Source organism: Equus przewalskii, chromosome 29 (genome assembly GCF_037783145.1).
Source record: "Equus przewalskii isolate Varuska chromosome 29, EquPr2, whole genome shotgun sequence".
Lineage (NCBI taxonomy): Eukaryota > Metazoa > Chordata > Mammalia > Perissodactyla > Equidae > Equus > Equus przewalskii.
This window is the reverse complement of record NC_091859.1, coordinates 36,694,671-36,707,197: the sequence shown is the minus strand read 5'-3', so window position 1 is coordinate 36,707,197 and position 12,527 is coordinate 36,694,671. Positions and strand designations below refer to the sequence as shown.

The 12,527-nt window shown below is 60.0% G+C and overlaps 1 long non-coding RNA gene across 1 annotated transcript; it reads left to right on the top strand.

Annotated features, from left to right (window-relative positions):
* Window positions 1–1,631: 1,631 nt before the first annotated feature.
* On the top strand, window positions 1,632–6,949 carry LOC139080371 (uncharacterized). Its single transcript, XR_011534843.1, has 4 exons — window positions 1,632–2,064; window positions 2,591–2,726; window positions 4,762–4,876; window positions 6,633–6,949. It is a non-coding gene; the product is annotated as an uncharacterized lncRNA (long non-coding RNA).
* Window positions 6,950–12,527: the final 5,578 nt, after the last annotated feature.

Genomic DNA, 12,527 nt, shown 5'->3' with positions numbered 1-12,527 from the left:
GGTGCACAAGCACACATGCACAGACATGCACGCCCACATGTACCTCTCGGCTCTGCGCACACGTGCTAAGAGCTGATGCATACTGAGCACTCACTTTATGTATTGATCTCAACCTGCCCAACAGCCCTGTGACACAGGTTCCAGCATGACCCCATCTTACAGATGGGGAGTGGAGGCGCTGAGGGGACAGTTACCGCGCCCCCAGTCTGAGACTGACAGCAGAGAGCCAGGATTGAAGCCAGGCCGTCTGGCTCTGCGGTCTGGTGTTGGTCACTCTCCATAGAGGCCACTAGATGTTGGGGACACCTGTTACCAGTGTCCCCTGCTCATCAGGAGGCCTGTGCCCACGTGTGCACAGCACTCCAGCTTTTGCAAAGCCCTGTCCCACGCTGTGCCGGGAATAGGGTGGGTCAGTCTCCCCTTTTACAGACAAGGCAATGCAGGGACAAAAGACAGTCCTGGTCTTCCTCAAGGTCACGCAGGGGTTGATGGCAGAAGCAGGACCAGATCCCATGTCCCTGACTCCAGGGCCATAGATTTGGCCCCACCCTCTCAGAGTGTTGACCGCTGGTCATCGCCAGGTGCGCTGTCCTCTTGCTGTACAGACTCGGGAATTTTCTGGAGAGCTGTGAGCAAGGGGAGGCGTGAGGGACAACAGAGCATCATGGGTGCCGGGCGAGGAGGCACAATGTCCAGCCTGGCCTGGGGGACTGTGGGAGTCAGCCACGCCTCCGAGAGGTCAGGTCCTGGGTCCTGCAGCCACTCTTGGGACCAGCCCCTGCGTGGGCCTGAGCACAGCAGGTGCGCCTCATCTGTGCCTGTCTGATGGGGGTGGCTCGTTCCAGCTGGGGGACAGGGACTACGGAGGACTCTGGAATCCGGACCCCCTGAGGGAGAGCAGGGTCGAGGCCAAGGGCGAGAGGAGCCCGTGCCCCCTGCGGCACCTGTCTCGGGTGGGAGTGCCTGCCCAGGAAGTGTGGCTCCCAGCCCATCCTCGCTCTCTCTGTCCTCTGCGGGAGGTGCCTCAGGCAGGCATTGTTCGCAGGTTTAAAAATAAAGGCATCTTGGCCTGATCCCTGCTGGCGGAGGGGAGGCGGGGTGGCCCTGCCACAGGCCTGAAGGGCATCTGGCTGGAGAAGGAGGCCTCACCCAGCTCCACCACCAGCCTAGCTGGGAGCGTGGGGTGTCCCGAGAATGGCCAGCACCGCAGTGTCTCCTGCTGTGAGAGGGGCTGGCAGGCGGTGTCTGGGTGCTGGCTGCCCTCTCCTCACTCCAGCAGCTCCAAATTGCCCTTGGCTTTCACCGGCACAACCTGGGGCCACCGGGGGTTGGCAGGGGACATGAGCTCTCGCTAGTACCCTCCTTCCCCCACCAGCTGACGATGCTAACAATAACAGCTGTGTCCCAACAGCCCTGGTGGAGAAGGCGCTGTTATTATTACCATCAGACAAATGAAGAAATCAAGGCTCAGAGAGGGTTGGTAACTTGGCCAAGGCCACGCAAGGTCAAGGGATGAGCCACAGCTCAAACCAAGGTCTGTCTGGCTCCTGAGCCAGGATCCTAGCCAGGATCCTTACCAGGATCCCCAGTGTCCCCGGCTCCTGTCCCGGGCCCTCCCCCTGGCCGGCAGAGGGAAGAAGCTTTCTACTTCCCCTGCATGACCAGGGACAGGGGAACTGAGCAGGAGCGGGGAGAGGAGGAGGGAGCCCACAGATGAGGAGCTGGAAGGGCCAGGGCCGGGCGCGGCCTGGTGTCACCCTGTTACATGCTCGCACCACGCCCTTGCGGCAGCGGGATAGCCTCCATGCTGTAAATGAGGAAACTGAGGCCCAGAGAAGCGGTCACTGTCCAGACGGGATTTGAACCCAGATCGGCCTTCATCTAAAGCTCTTTTCCTCACCCTCAGTGTCTGCAGGGTCAACAGGAATCACAACACAGAGCGCTAGCTCCCCGACTCCACAGGGTTCAAGTGTGAGCGAGAGGCACTGAAAGCGTGGAGGGTACAGGAAGAGTGAGACGGGGACGCTGTTGCTAGGGACCCAGCTCCCCGCTCCTGGAGGGACGGTAAGTCGAGGGAGCAGGCCAGCAGTCCAGGGAGCCGGGGGCAGCTCCGGGACTGGCCGTCCCTCACCTGAGACGCGGCAGGCACAGCCCCTGTGGCTGCCAGCCGCCCCATTCCAGACGAGATCCGGTGATCCCCCGTCCGCCCCCAAGGCCTCTGCCAAGGTTGGCAAACTGGTGCTGGCACCGGAAAGCGACATTCCAGAGGCCCCCCACAAGTCCCTGCCAACCCCGGATTCTTGGCAGAGCAGGAGAGCAGGGGCTTCTGGGAGACACAGGGCAGAGGCATGGGGGAGAGGGTTGCGGTTGGGGAGGGGGCGAGGGGCCGACGAGCTGGAACACCTGTCTTCAGAATGGGGGAGGAGCCAGGCCCCAGACATGGCAGACCCCCACTCATCCCGCAAGGACTGTGCATGTCTGGCCTGCTCACCCTGACCCCAACAGGAGCCTGGGCAGGGCCCACAGCGCAGCCTGCAGATTGAGGGGACTGGGCTGAGGGCAGTGTCTCAGACACGGTGTTCTTGAAAAGACACTTTTCAGGTGGCAAAGTTCCTTTCACTACACACTATAAAAGATTTTCCAGGCAGAGCTCCGACGTGCTGTATGACTTTGGACAAGACACATGCCCTCTCTGGGCCTCAGAGATGCATGAGAGACCAAAGCAGGTAAATCTTGAAGGTATCCTCTAGCAAACAGTGTTTATGATCCCGAGGTGTCATGACTTCAGACTCCTCCCTGCTCTCTGGCTGCCCCATGTCTACAACGCAGCCGAGAGATCCTTTTAAATCTGCAAGTGGGGTCACGGCTCCTCTGCTCATCACCCAGGGGGGAGGGGAATGCCTGGCAGGGGGCATGCCACCCCAGCTTCTGCCCTATCTCGCCCCTGCCGCCTCCTGACCCCTGCCCTTCTCCCTCCCAGGAGTGGTCTCCTGACCTCCTGACTGCCCCAAACCAGACCTGTTTCTTCTCCCCGGGCATCTGCTCCTGCCCCCCCCTGGCCCGGAGGGCTCGCCCCACCCAGATCTTCGGATAGTTCTTTCTGGTCATCCAAGAGTCAGCTCAAACGTCACCTCTCAGAAAGGCCTTCCCTGACCCTTTCTCCAGAAGCCAGGGCTCTCCGCCCCACCTAGGTTTCAAGATCACATCTCTGATTTATCTTCTTCACATGTCACAACCAAAACGATGATCTTGGTCCTTTCGTGTTGACTTGCTGACTGTCCTTCTTCCTCTAGACTGTCCACGCCGGGAGGGCAGGGTCATGCTCTCCCCCGGGCTGGACCCAGGTACAGCAGGCACCCAGTCAGCCTGTTTGAATGGGTGACCCTGAGCCTTGGTGTTTCTTCCAAACGCCCAGGCCCCTGGTGCTCCAGCGTGGCCTTCCTCCCTGGGAGCTCGCCGCTCCCTCCCTCCGAAGCCTCCCCACCAAGGCTGGAGAGAAAGTTCCTAGAGATTCAGCTCTGGGCCCAGCAGCCCAGGGGCTGGGCAAGGCAGGAGGGAGAGAGGACCCATGACCCCTGGTCCCCTCATAGCCTGTTCCCCAAAGCAGGAGAGCAGCCTGGCCCTGGAAACCCCCTGGGTCTGGCTGCTTGGGCAGGCGGTTCCAGGGTGACCTCATCGCCTTGAAAGGAGGGCAGCAGGGGCAGGAAGCAAGGACGAATGAGATGGGCTAAATTTAGAGCGTTTGATTCAGCCCGGGCAGGACAATATTCCTGGAGTCCCCATTGTTCGAGAGGGGCCAGAGGGCAGGCCATCCGTTGAATGGCTGGGTCTGAGCCATGCCAAGCTGTCTGCGCATGCAGGGGTGGGCGGCAGTGGTGGGGTGGCCCCCTCTCTACCCAGGGAGAAGCCAGGCCAAGGGCCATCAGGGCAGAGCCAGGTGCGATGCAGGCTCTGGGGATGCTGCCCTTGGGATTAAGGCCAAAGGAGGATGCCTCCCAGATGAGGAGGGGGGCCCTGGGTGGCCCTGCTAAGAACCACTCGGCTGTGCCAGGACAACCATTAGTCTTCCTCCCTACTCTGTCTCTTCCTAGGCCAGGGGTGAGGCTCAGACCCAGACAGTGAGTCGCTGAAGGCCACACGGATGCCCTGTGTTCCAAATCCCAGCCTGGGTCCGCAGCAACCAGCTGTGCCCCCAGCCCACTGCCCGCCCACCAGGACAGGTGCCGTGGGCCCTCTCCCTGCCAGGCCAGGCAGCCGCAGGGGGACCAGAGCGGGTAGCTCAGCCTGTGCAGGCTCCAGAACCTGTTGCCATGGCAACCCGGGGTCCAGGCCTGCCCTGCTCGGAGGATGAGCCTGAAGCTGAGATTTCCTTGGGTGAGCAGGCAGGGGCTGCGGTTGCCTCCTGACCCCGGGCTGCCGGAGCTGGGGACTGGCCCGCAGCCCAGCCTAGCTGCCTGGGCTGATCACACCGGCTGGGCCAGCGATCCTTGAGGGTGTCCTGTTTCTGCCCCCATGCCTCCTGGCCACACTGCGGCCAGGCAGCAAAAGGAGGGTGGAGACTGTCCCCGATTCAGGGCCACCCTGGTGGGGGAAGGCTCAGTGGGCCAAGAGCACAGGAACTTCAGCCTCCTGTCTAAGCCCCCCACCCCCTATCCTACTAATCCCAATGGGGCCCGGGGAGCTCCCAGGCCCCCTGCCTCGGAAATGGGGGGAGGGGGCTGAAGTTCCTAACAATCTGCTCTTCCCACTGACCTGTGACAGGCACAGGGAGAGGACCAGAGATGCTCAGAGCGAGGCTCCTGCTCTGCTTCCTCTGCCCAGCTCAGGGAGGGCCTTGGGAATGAAGCCCCCGCCCCCACCCCGCCCCATGTTCCAGGTGAGTACCCCCAGGGTCTGAGCTGGGAAGAGGCCTATCTGAGGCCACACACGGGGCAGCAGCTTCATCCGCCCTCCAGGGTCTGCCCACCGAGCTCCCCAGGCGCCAGCTCTTCCCCTGCAGCCCCACTGCCCTGCCCGGGGTGGCGGCCCGAGGCTGTTCGCTGCTCCCCTGGATTTCACATCGTGACTCATGTTATCATGTTCTCAGGAGCTGAGTAACCACCTGAGTTATTTATACCCTGGCCTAGCAGGCTTCCTTCCCTCGTCCCAGAGCTCGGGCAGGGAGGACGGGATGGGGGCGGGGAGGGAGCGGGCAGGGGGGATGTGGACTGGGAGAAGGCAGTTGAGCACCCCCCGTATCCCCACCCTGGGTACCACCGTAAAGCATCCAGAAATAGCCGTGACCATCCCAGCAAACAGGATGGGCCTGGGTCCACGGCCTCGATACACAGGTATTATGATGGTTTGGGGAGGGGGAATTCCTTTCCCCAGCGAGTCACCCGTCTGGAAAAATAAAGAAGGAAAAAGTTGAAATTTTTTCCTTCCATCAAAACAGGAAGGAGCTGGGGGAGGTGGGGGCGGACGGGGAGATGACGGGCAGAGGCCTAGATGCATCCTCTAAACTGCGGTGGTCTTCAGGGAGGGGAAGCCCGCTGACCCACCTGGCCCTGGGTGTCCCCGGTGCCTGGGGGGCATTTTCACCCTCCCTTCCTCCCAGGCCTGCGTGAGTTCGTGGACACACAGAGATCTGTGTCCCCCCAGCAGCCTCTCACACCCGTGTCACACAGACATGCTCGCCCCCACCAGATTCCACATGAAAAAAGATCTCACTCTCGGCGGGGGGACTTGAGGGGGTCTGCCTTCCTGACTCACTTGTTTTGCCCTCCGCTTGAGCACTGTCCTGGGAGTCCCAGGACTTAAGTCCAAACCTGGCTCCATCTCTACCCAGCAGGGTGATCTCAGGGAAGTCACCCACCCTCTCTGGGCCTCGGTTGTCTCATCTGTCATAAGGGTACCGTTGTTCCATTTCCATGCTGCTTCCTTCTGGGGCAAATCATCGGGATGGCCTCGTCCCATGAGGGAATCGTACCACAGCCCCGTTTAGCGAGCGCTGTGTGCTCAGCACTCACATTCAGTCGCTAGAATAACCCCGACCCCAGATGTGGTGGGCGCCAGAATCATCCTCATCCACAGCCCAGAGGGCAGGGATTCACCCAGGGTCACACGGGTGGGACGGTGGAGGCTGGTCGTGAGTGCTGGGCTCCTCAGCACTGTGCGTCCAAGGAGAAATGACGGAGGTCCCGTCAGAGCCCGGAGGAGGAGGCGACGGAGGAGGAGGAGGAGGAGGAGGGGAGCGGGAGGAAGGCCCAGCTTTCCTGGGACCATGGAGGACAGCTCCGTGGCTGCAGCAGGGTTGTGCCCAGAGGCTGAGGCACGTCTGTGCCCAGGGAGCGTTGTGCCCACTGCTGTGGTGAGCACTATTGAGACGATTAGTCGCTCCCATTGGGCTGCCCTCGGTTTGCTTATTGACTTAGATAAGTACTGCCAGAGGGCGTTCATACAGTTGTCTCAGTCTTTCTGTCTGCCTTGCATGGGCCTGCCTCAGCCTGTAAGCCCCTCAAGGGCAAGGGGCTCCAGAGAGGTGAGCGGGCCATGGAACACCCCATTCTCTGTGAGGGCGACCCAGGGCACCACGCGGGCCGCGTCTGCACACCCTCCCCACAACCTGCTTGTGCTGGGACCCCCTTCTACAGATGAGGACATCGAGGGTGCGGACTTGCTCCTCCAAGCCCAGCACTGGATGGCCGGACAGTCCTCCCAGGAGGCACAGCTCTGAAGCCCAGGGCGCTGGTTCAGATCGTCGTGCGGCCACTTCCTGATCCTGTGACTCAGGGAAGTCACGTGACTCTCCAGGACTCAGTTTCCCTGTCTGTATAATAGGGATCCTGTACCCGGCTCTCCCTGGCTGGCCAGCTGGGTCAGGGGTGATGTGTTAGTTCGAGCCGTATGAATCCTGGTGTTTGGCCATCTCTGACCCATCCTTCGGATCAGCGCTTCTAAAACCACTGTGCACATGCGTAACGGGGGTCTTCTTAAAGTGCAGACTAGGACTCGGCAGGTCGGAGGTAGGCCTGGCACTGTGCATTCCTAACAGGCCCCCAGGGGAAGCGGCTGCCGCTGGTCCACGGTCCACACTTGGAGGATCAATGGTGTAGATCTGGACCATGAGGAAAACGTAACAACTGTACTGTGTGCTGAGTGCCTGGCTGTGCCAGGCATTGGGCTGGCACCTTTATACCCATCCACACATCCGATCCTCACAGCAACCCTGCAAGGTAAATGTGGTCACCCTCAGTCTACAATGAGGAAGCTGAGGCTCAGAGAGGTCAATGCCCTGCCCAGGGACACACAGCCAATAAGTGGCACAGCCAGGTGTCAAAGCCAGGCCTGTGAGGCGTCCCCATCAGGGTCCTCGTCCATCCATCCAAACCTTTGCAGAGGCTCACGATCCTTGCCGCCAAGAAGCTCACAGCCCTGGCGGGGACCTAAGATACACCCAGGACATGGAGACATCCTTAGGTGGCCTCCAGGCAGCGGTGGGAAAGGATACCTTGCTACTTTTGGGAACTCACCCGTGAGCAAAGCTCCCCAGCGGGCACATTGGACAACGGAGGAAGTGGGTGGGAGCTGGGTTGGCAACCTGGCACCATGCTGGGAGAGGGCAGCATGAGGGGGGGTCCACTACTCCTTGTGAACCCCAAACTTGCCCGACTCCCTTCTCTCCTACCCACCTGCTTCCCTCCCTCTCCTACTGAACACACTTCAGAGTCCCCGCCTGGGCTACTTGCCCCCAGCAGAGGACGGCCAGGGGTCCCTGGAGGTGGCAGAACTGAATGTCACCCCATTTCTGTCCCTGACTCGCTGTGTGACATTGGGTAAGTCACATGATGTCTCTGAACCTCAGATGTTCCCTCTGAACACCATGCTTGTACTGTGGGGACAGGTCTTGAAGATAAAGGCGGTGTCAGACCTTCTACCAAAGGGGAGCTTCCCATTGGCGGTGGGACAAGATGGGGACTCAGGGTGGTAGGACGAGGCAAGGGAGAGAAGAGGACAAGGCCGCTCACCTTCCATCTCGAGGGTCCCTGTCCAGTGTCAGCCCAGCCCGGTGGGCAGTGAGAGGAAGCTCCTTTAGCCAGCGGTCGGGCCTAATGCCCACCAGAGGGCCCTCCCCAGACAGGGGCGGAGCTTGGTGAAAATCTGTGGGTGAACTGGGCAGTGGTGTGTTTTCATCTCTGCCGGGTCTGGGAGACGGGTGTCAAGGTCCAAAGAGGCATGCTGGCACCAGGCTGCCCAGGTCCAAACGCCAGCTCTGCCCTGACTGACCCTTGACCTTGCAAAGCTGCTCCAGACCTTGGTTCCCCCATCTGTAAAACTGGGCTGGTGGGGGGGGGGTCACACTCCTCTCTCACGGGCACGTTGTGAGGCTTAACTGAGTTATCAGACCCGAAGGGCTTGGAGCAAGCTGCCGACACAGTGCGGGCCACATGAACATTCGCTCTTCAGAATATTGACGAAACATTGGTGACTTTGACGCTGTGGCTGGCTTCCCATTCTTCTGAGGCCCGTCAGGTTCCTTGCAGTCACACACAGCTTCCTCTGGAAAGCCGGTGAGGGTCCGTGTGCGGTACCCCCACCGAGAGGGGCTGCCTGCCACCTGCCTGCCCCCTGTCCCCCTGCCCCCCTCCCCGCCAGAATCCCCAAATCCTCAGAACACAGCAGCAAGGACACCTGACTTGAAAAGGGCTGGCAACCCAGATCCAGTCCTCAGCTTCCAGCCCCGGGGCGGGCGGGTCCTGGGGGCCCCGCTCCTCCAGCCCTTCACAGCCGCCTCCACCTAGCTTGTGTAATTTTTTGTGTGCAAAGTGACAGGAAAAGTTAGGCAATCCAGGCCACACAGGGAGGTGTCGCATAACAGGGAGATGGCATCACAGCCCTGGATTCAAATCCTGGCGCTGCCACTTCCTTGCTGGGTGATGCTGGGCAAGCTGGTATCCCTCTCTGAGCCTCTGTGCCTCCTCCCCCAAGGATGAACATGGTAAGACCATAGGCCCTCTAGGAAGGGGGCAAGGACTCAGCCAGCCTCCTTCCTTTGCTGGTAAACTGGTAGTAATTGCTGTCCATCCCTCGTTGGGCGACAGTTCAGGGAAGGCGCTGGGCCCAGCGCAAAGGCCCTGTAAGGGAGCCTGTCAGTCCTGGAGGCCTTGCACGTGAGCAGCGAAGGCTACGGAGAGGACGACCCTGCTCTGGGGAGATCGGACCAGCACCAGATCCCGGCGGGCTCATCTCCCAGCCCATCGGGCCAGCTCCCCTCACCCTGAGGGGCTTTGCTCCATTTCCAGCCAGCTTCCAGGACAGGTAGATCTGAGCTGCCCCGTCCAAACATCCTCTTCCTCGTCTGGAGACTGGATGAGCTAAAAATGCGGCGGCGGGGCCCAGGGAAAACAAACACTTCGCTTCCCTTGCCTTTGTATACAGGACACAGGCCCAAGGCCGCAGAGGCCTGGGCTGTGGGCTCCCCCGGCGGCCCCAGGCCTGGGGGTTTGTCTGTCTGTCTGCCTTCCTGGGGTTCCTCCTGCCACCCTGGTACTCATGGCCCCAGCGGCCAGAGCCTTGCCAGGTGGGGGGTCTCCAACAGCAGTGGGGGCTCTATGTGAGGACACCCCCTGGGTGACAAGCCTGTGGCCTGGCCAGCCCCAAGACCCTCTCCGAGCCCTCGGGGGAGCGCACAGGTGGGTGTGGGCATGAGCGTGAGCACAGGCAGGCGGCTTGGAGTGAGAATGGTCATCGTGGTAACCAACGCTCCTGTCCAGCTCACTCCTGCTTTCAGTTCCTCAGAGGGATTAACTCCTTCGACTCCAGATGTCATTGCCACAGGGAGACCTTACAGAGGAGGAGACAGAGGCTGGGAAAGGGGAAGTGACTTACTCAAGGTCACAAGCCAGTGGACGGGAGAGCGGGGCTTTGGCCCAGGTGGGCTTTGATGAGAAGCCTAGCCCTCTGCCCTAAGCTGTTTTCTCATCTGTAAAAGGGGCACACACGCGCGGCAGGACAAACACCTCGCAGATGGGAGGGTGGGAGTGTGTGAGTGTCGGGGGTCGGGGTGAGTTGGTTACAGCTACATGGTGTGGGGTTAGAGTGTGGACTTTGCCATCATACAGCCTGGGCTGGGGTCCCAGGCTGTTTGTGTCACGGCCTGGGACTGTCCCCAGTTTGGAGCCCCACTTCCTCCTCCATCAAGCTGGGAAAAGCCAACTTGCCTGGCAGGGGGGCTGCCAGGGCCCTCGCAGCAGGGCAGGGGTACCCAGGACACCTCACTCCCATCCTTCCTGACTTGAAGGTACAAGCCAGCCCCTGGGACTGAAGTCAACAGCTGTCTTGGCCCCGACCCCCTCCCAGGGGGTAAGAGGCTCCTAAAGGACAAGAGCGTGGACGGCTCTAAGCCCAGCGTCTAAACAGCCCAGCGTCTAAACAGCCCCGGGGCCTGGGCAGGTCCCCCGCCCCAGCACTCATCAGAGGCCACACTGAGAGGTGTGGCCTCTGCGCTTCCCCCGGGGCTCAGACCTGTGGGGCGGGGGAGGGGGTTAGAGTCATGGGGGTGTGGCCCCCACCCCACAGAGGCCCCTCCCAGTCCCACTGGAAAGCCTGACTCCTCAGCGGTCCCTACACCAAAGACGGGCTGGGGCCTTCCCAGATCTGTGAGGGGGGCGCCCCTCAGGAGAGTCCAGGCCTCGTGTTCCAGGCCCCCTCCCCACCACTCTCCATCCCTCAGGCGGGGTCTGGCTTCTTTGCACGGACAGGCCAAGACTCAGAAGGAGAGGCAGGCAAGACGTTTACTCATTTCTTCGCTCCTGGAGCAGACAGTTATTGAGCAACTACTGTATGGAGGGGCTGGAATGAGGCTCTTGCTCATTCAGATCTCAGTCTGGTGCTAGACTGATAAATGCGCAGTGACCGTACCGATACCACGGGGTAAACGCCGTGGGAACCCAGAGCCAGCGCCACGCCTGGGGGACTTCCCGGAGGAGGTGCTGACTACGCCAAGCCTGATGGAAGGAACAGAAGGTGTTCTTTGGAGAACTGCTGGTGTGGAAAGACCCCGATATTGACCTGGGGTCGTCGAAGAGAGGGGATAGGAAAGGGGCTCTCCTCAGCATGGCATTCAGGCCATGTGCCACGTGGTCCCCGCCCCCTCTGCTGTCCCTGTCCTGCCAGTTGTGGATTGTAAGGATCTGCGTCTGTCCCCCTCGAGAGCCTGGGGGTCCCAGAGTGCCAGGGCTGGGTCTCCTTCCTCTTTCCACTTCCCAGGGCTTCCCACACGGCCTGAAACAATAGGTGCTCATTGATGCTGCTCCCAGGAGCCTCCCCTGTCTGCAGCCCTCCTCTGAGGCTGCAGCACTCTGTACCTAAGTTAGGGCTCACAGCCCACTTTTCAGAGGGCAAAGCACTTTCACATATATTAATGCCTTTGATGCTCACAAAAGCCCTGTGTAAAAAGTGTCACTGTTGTTATGACACTTGCCAGGAGACAGCACAGCATGGTGGTTTAAGTGTGTGGGCTGTGCAGCTGGACTGCCTGGGTTCAAGTCCTGGCTCTACCACTTACTGGCTGTGCGACCTTGAACAAGGTGCTTAACCTCTCTGTGCTTCAATTTCCCCATTTGAGAGATAGGAGTAACACACCTCATAGGAGCCTTGAGAGGCTACACACAGAGTAAGAAGAACGCTACCTGCAGCAGGGTCACCTCATTAAAAATGGTGGCTATTATCATCCCATTTATAGATAAGGACACAGAAGGTCAAGGTCAAGGTCACCCAGCTGTCCGGTGGAGCAGAGTTTTATCTCTAAGTCTTTAGACTTCAGATCTCGTGTTTTGGGATTATCTTCCCATCCTCTCCCTCTCTTCTCTCTTGTCACCCTGTCTTTTTTTTTTTTTTTTTTTTTGAGGAAGATTAGCCCTGAGCTAACAGCCGCTGCCAATTCTCCTCTTTTTGCTGAGGAAGACTGGCCCTGAGCTAACATCCATGCCCATCTTCCTCTACTTTATACGTGGGACGCCTACCACAGCATGGCTTGCCAAGTGGTGCCATGTCCGCACCTGGGATCCCAACAGGCAAACCCCGGGCCTCAGAAGGGGAACATTCGAACTTAACTGCTGCAACACCGGGCCAGCCCCCACCCTGTGTCTTAATGGATCTGTTTACCGGTCTGTCTGTCCCCTTGGATGGGGGCTCCCCCAGGGCAGGAGGCTGTATTAGCATTATGCTGTCTCCCTAGTGCCCGGAACAGCGCCTGGCCAGCAGCGAACACCGGAAAGCAGTGTGGAAGGGACGAAGCAGTCCACGCGCCAGGCGTCCCGCTCTGCACGTCCACGTGGGTAATCTCTGAGCCTCCAGATGACACAATGAGGGAAGGAAAAGTTCTACAACTGTGCGGAGGCCCAATAAACTGCACACATCAGTTCTAAGCTATGTACATAGCCGGGAACCCCTCGCCACCAGCAAGGAGGACCAGCATTTCCAGCAGCCCCAAGGTCGTCTCGCACCTCTCTGAAATCCCTCCCTCTCCAATTATAGAATTATCTCCA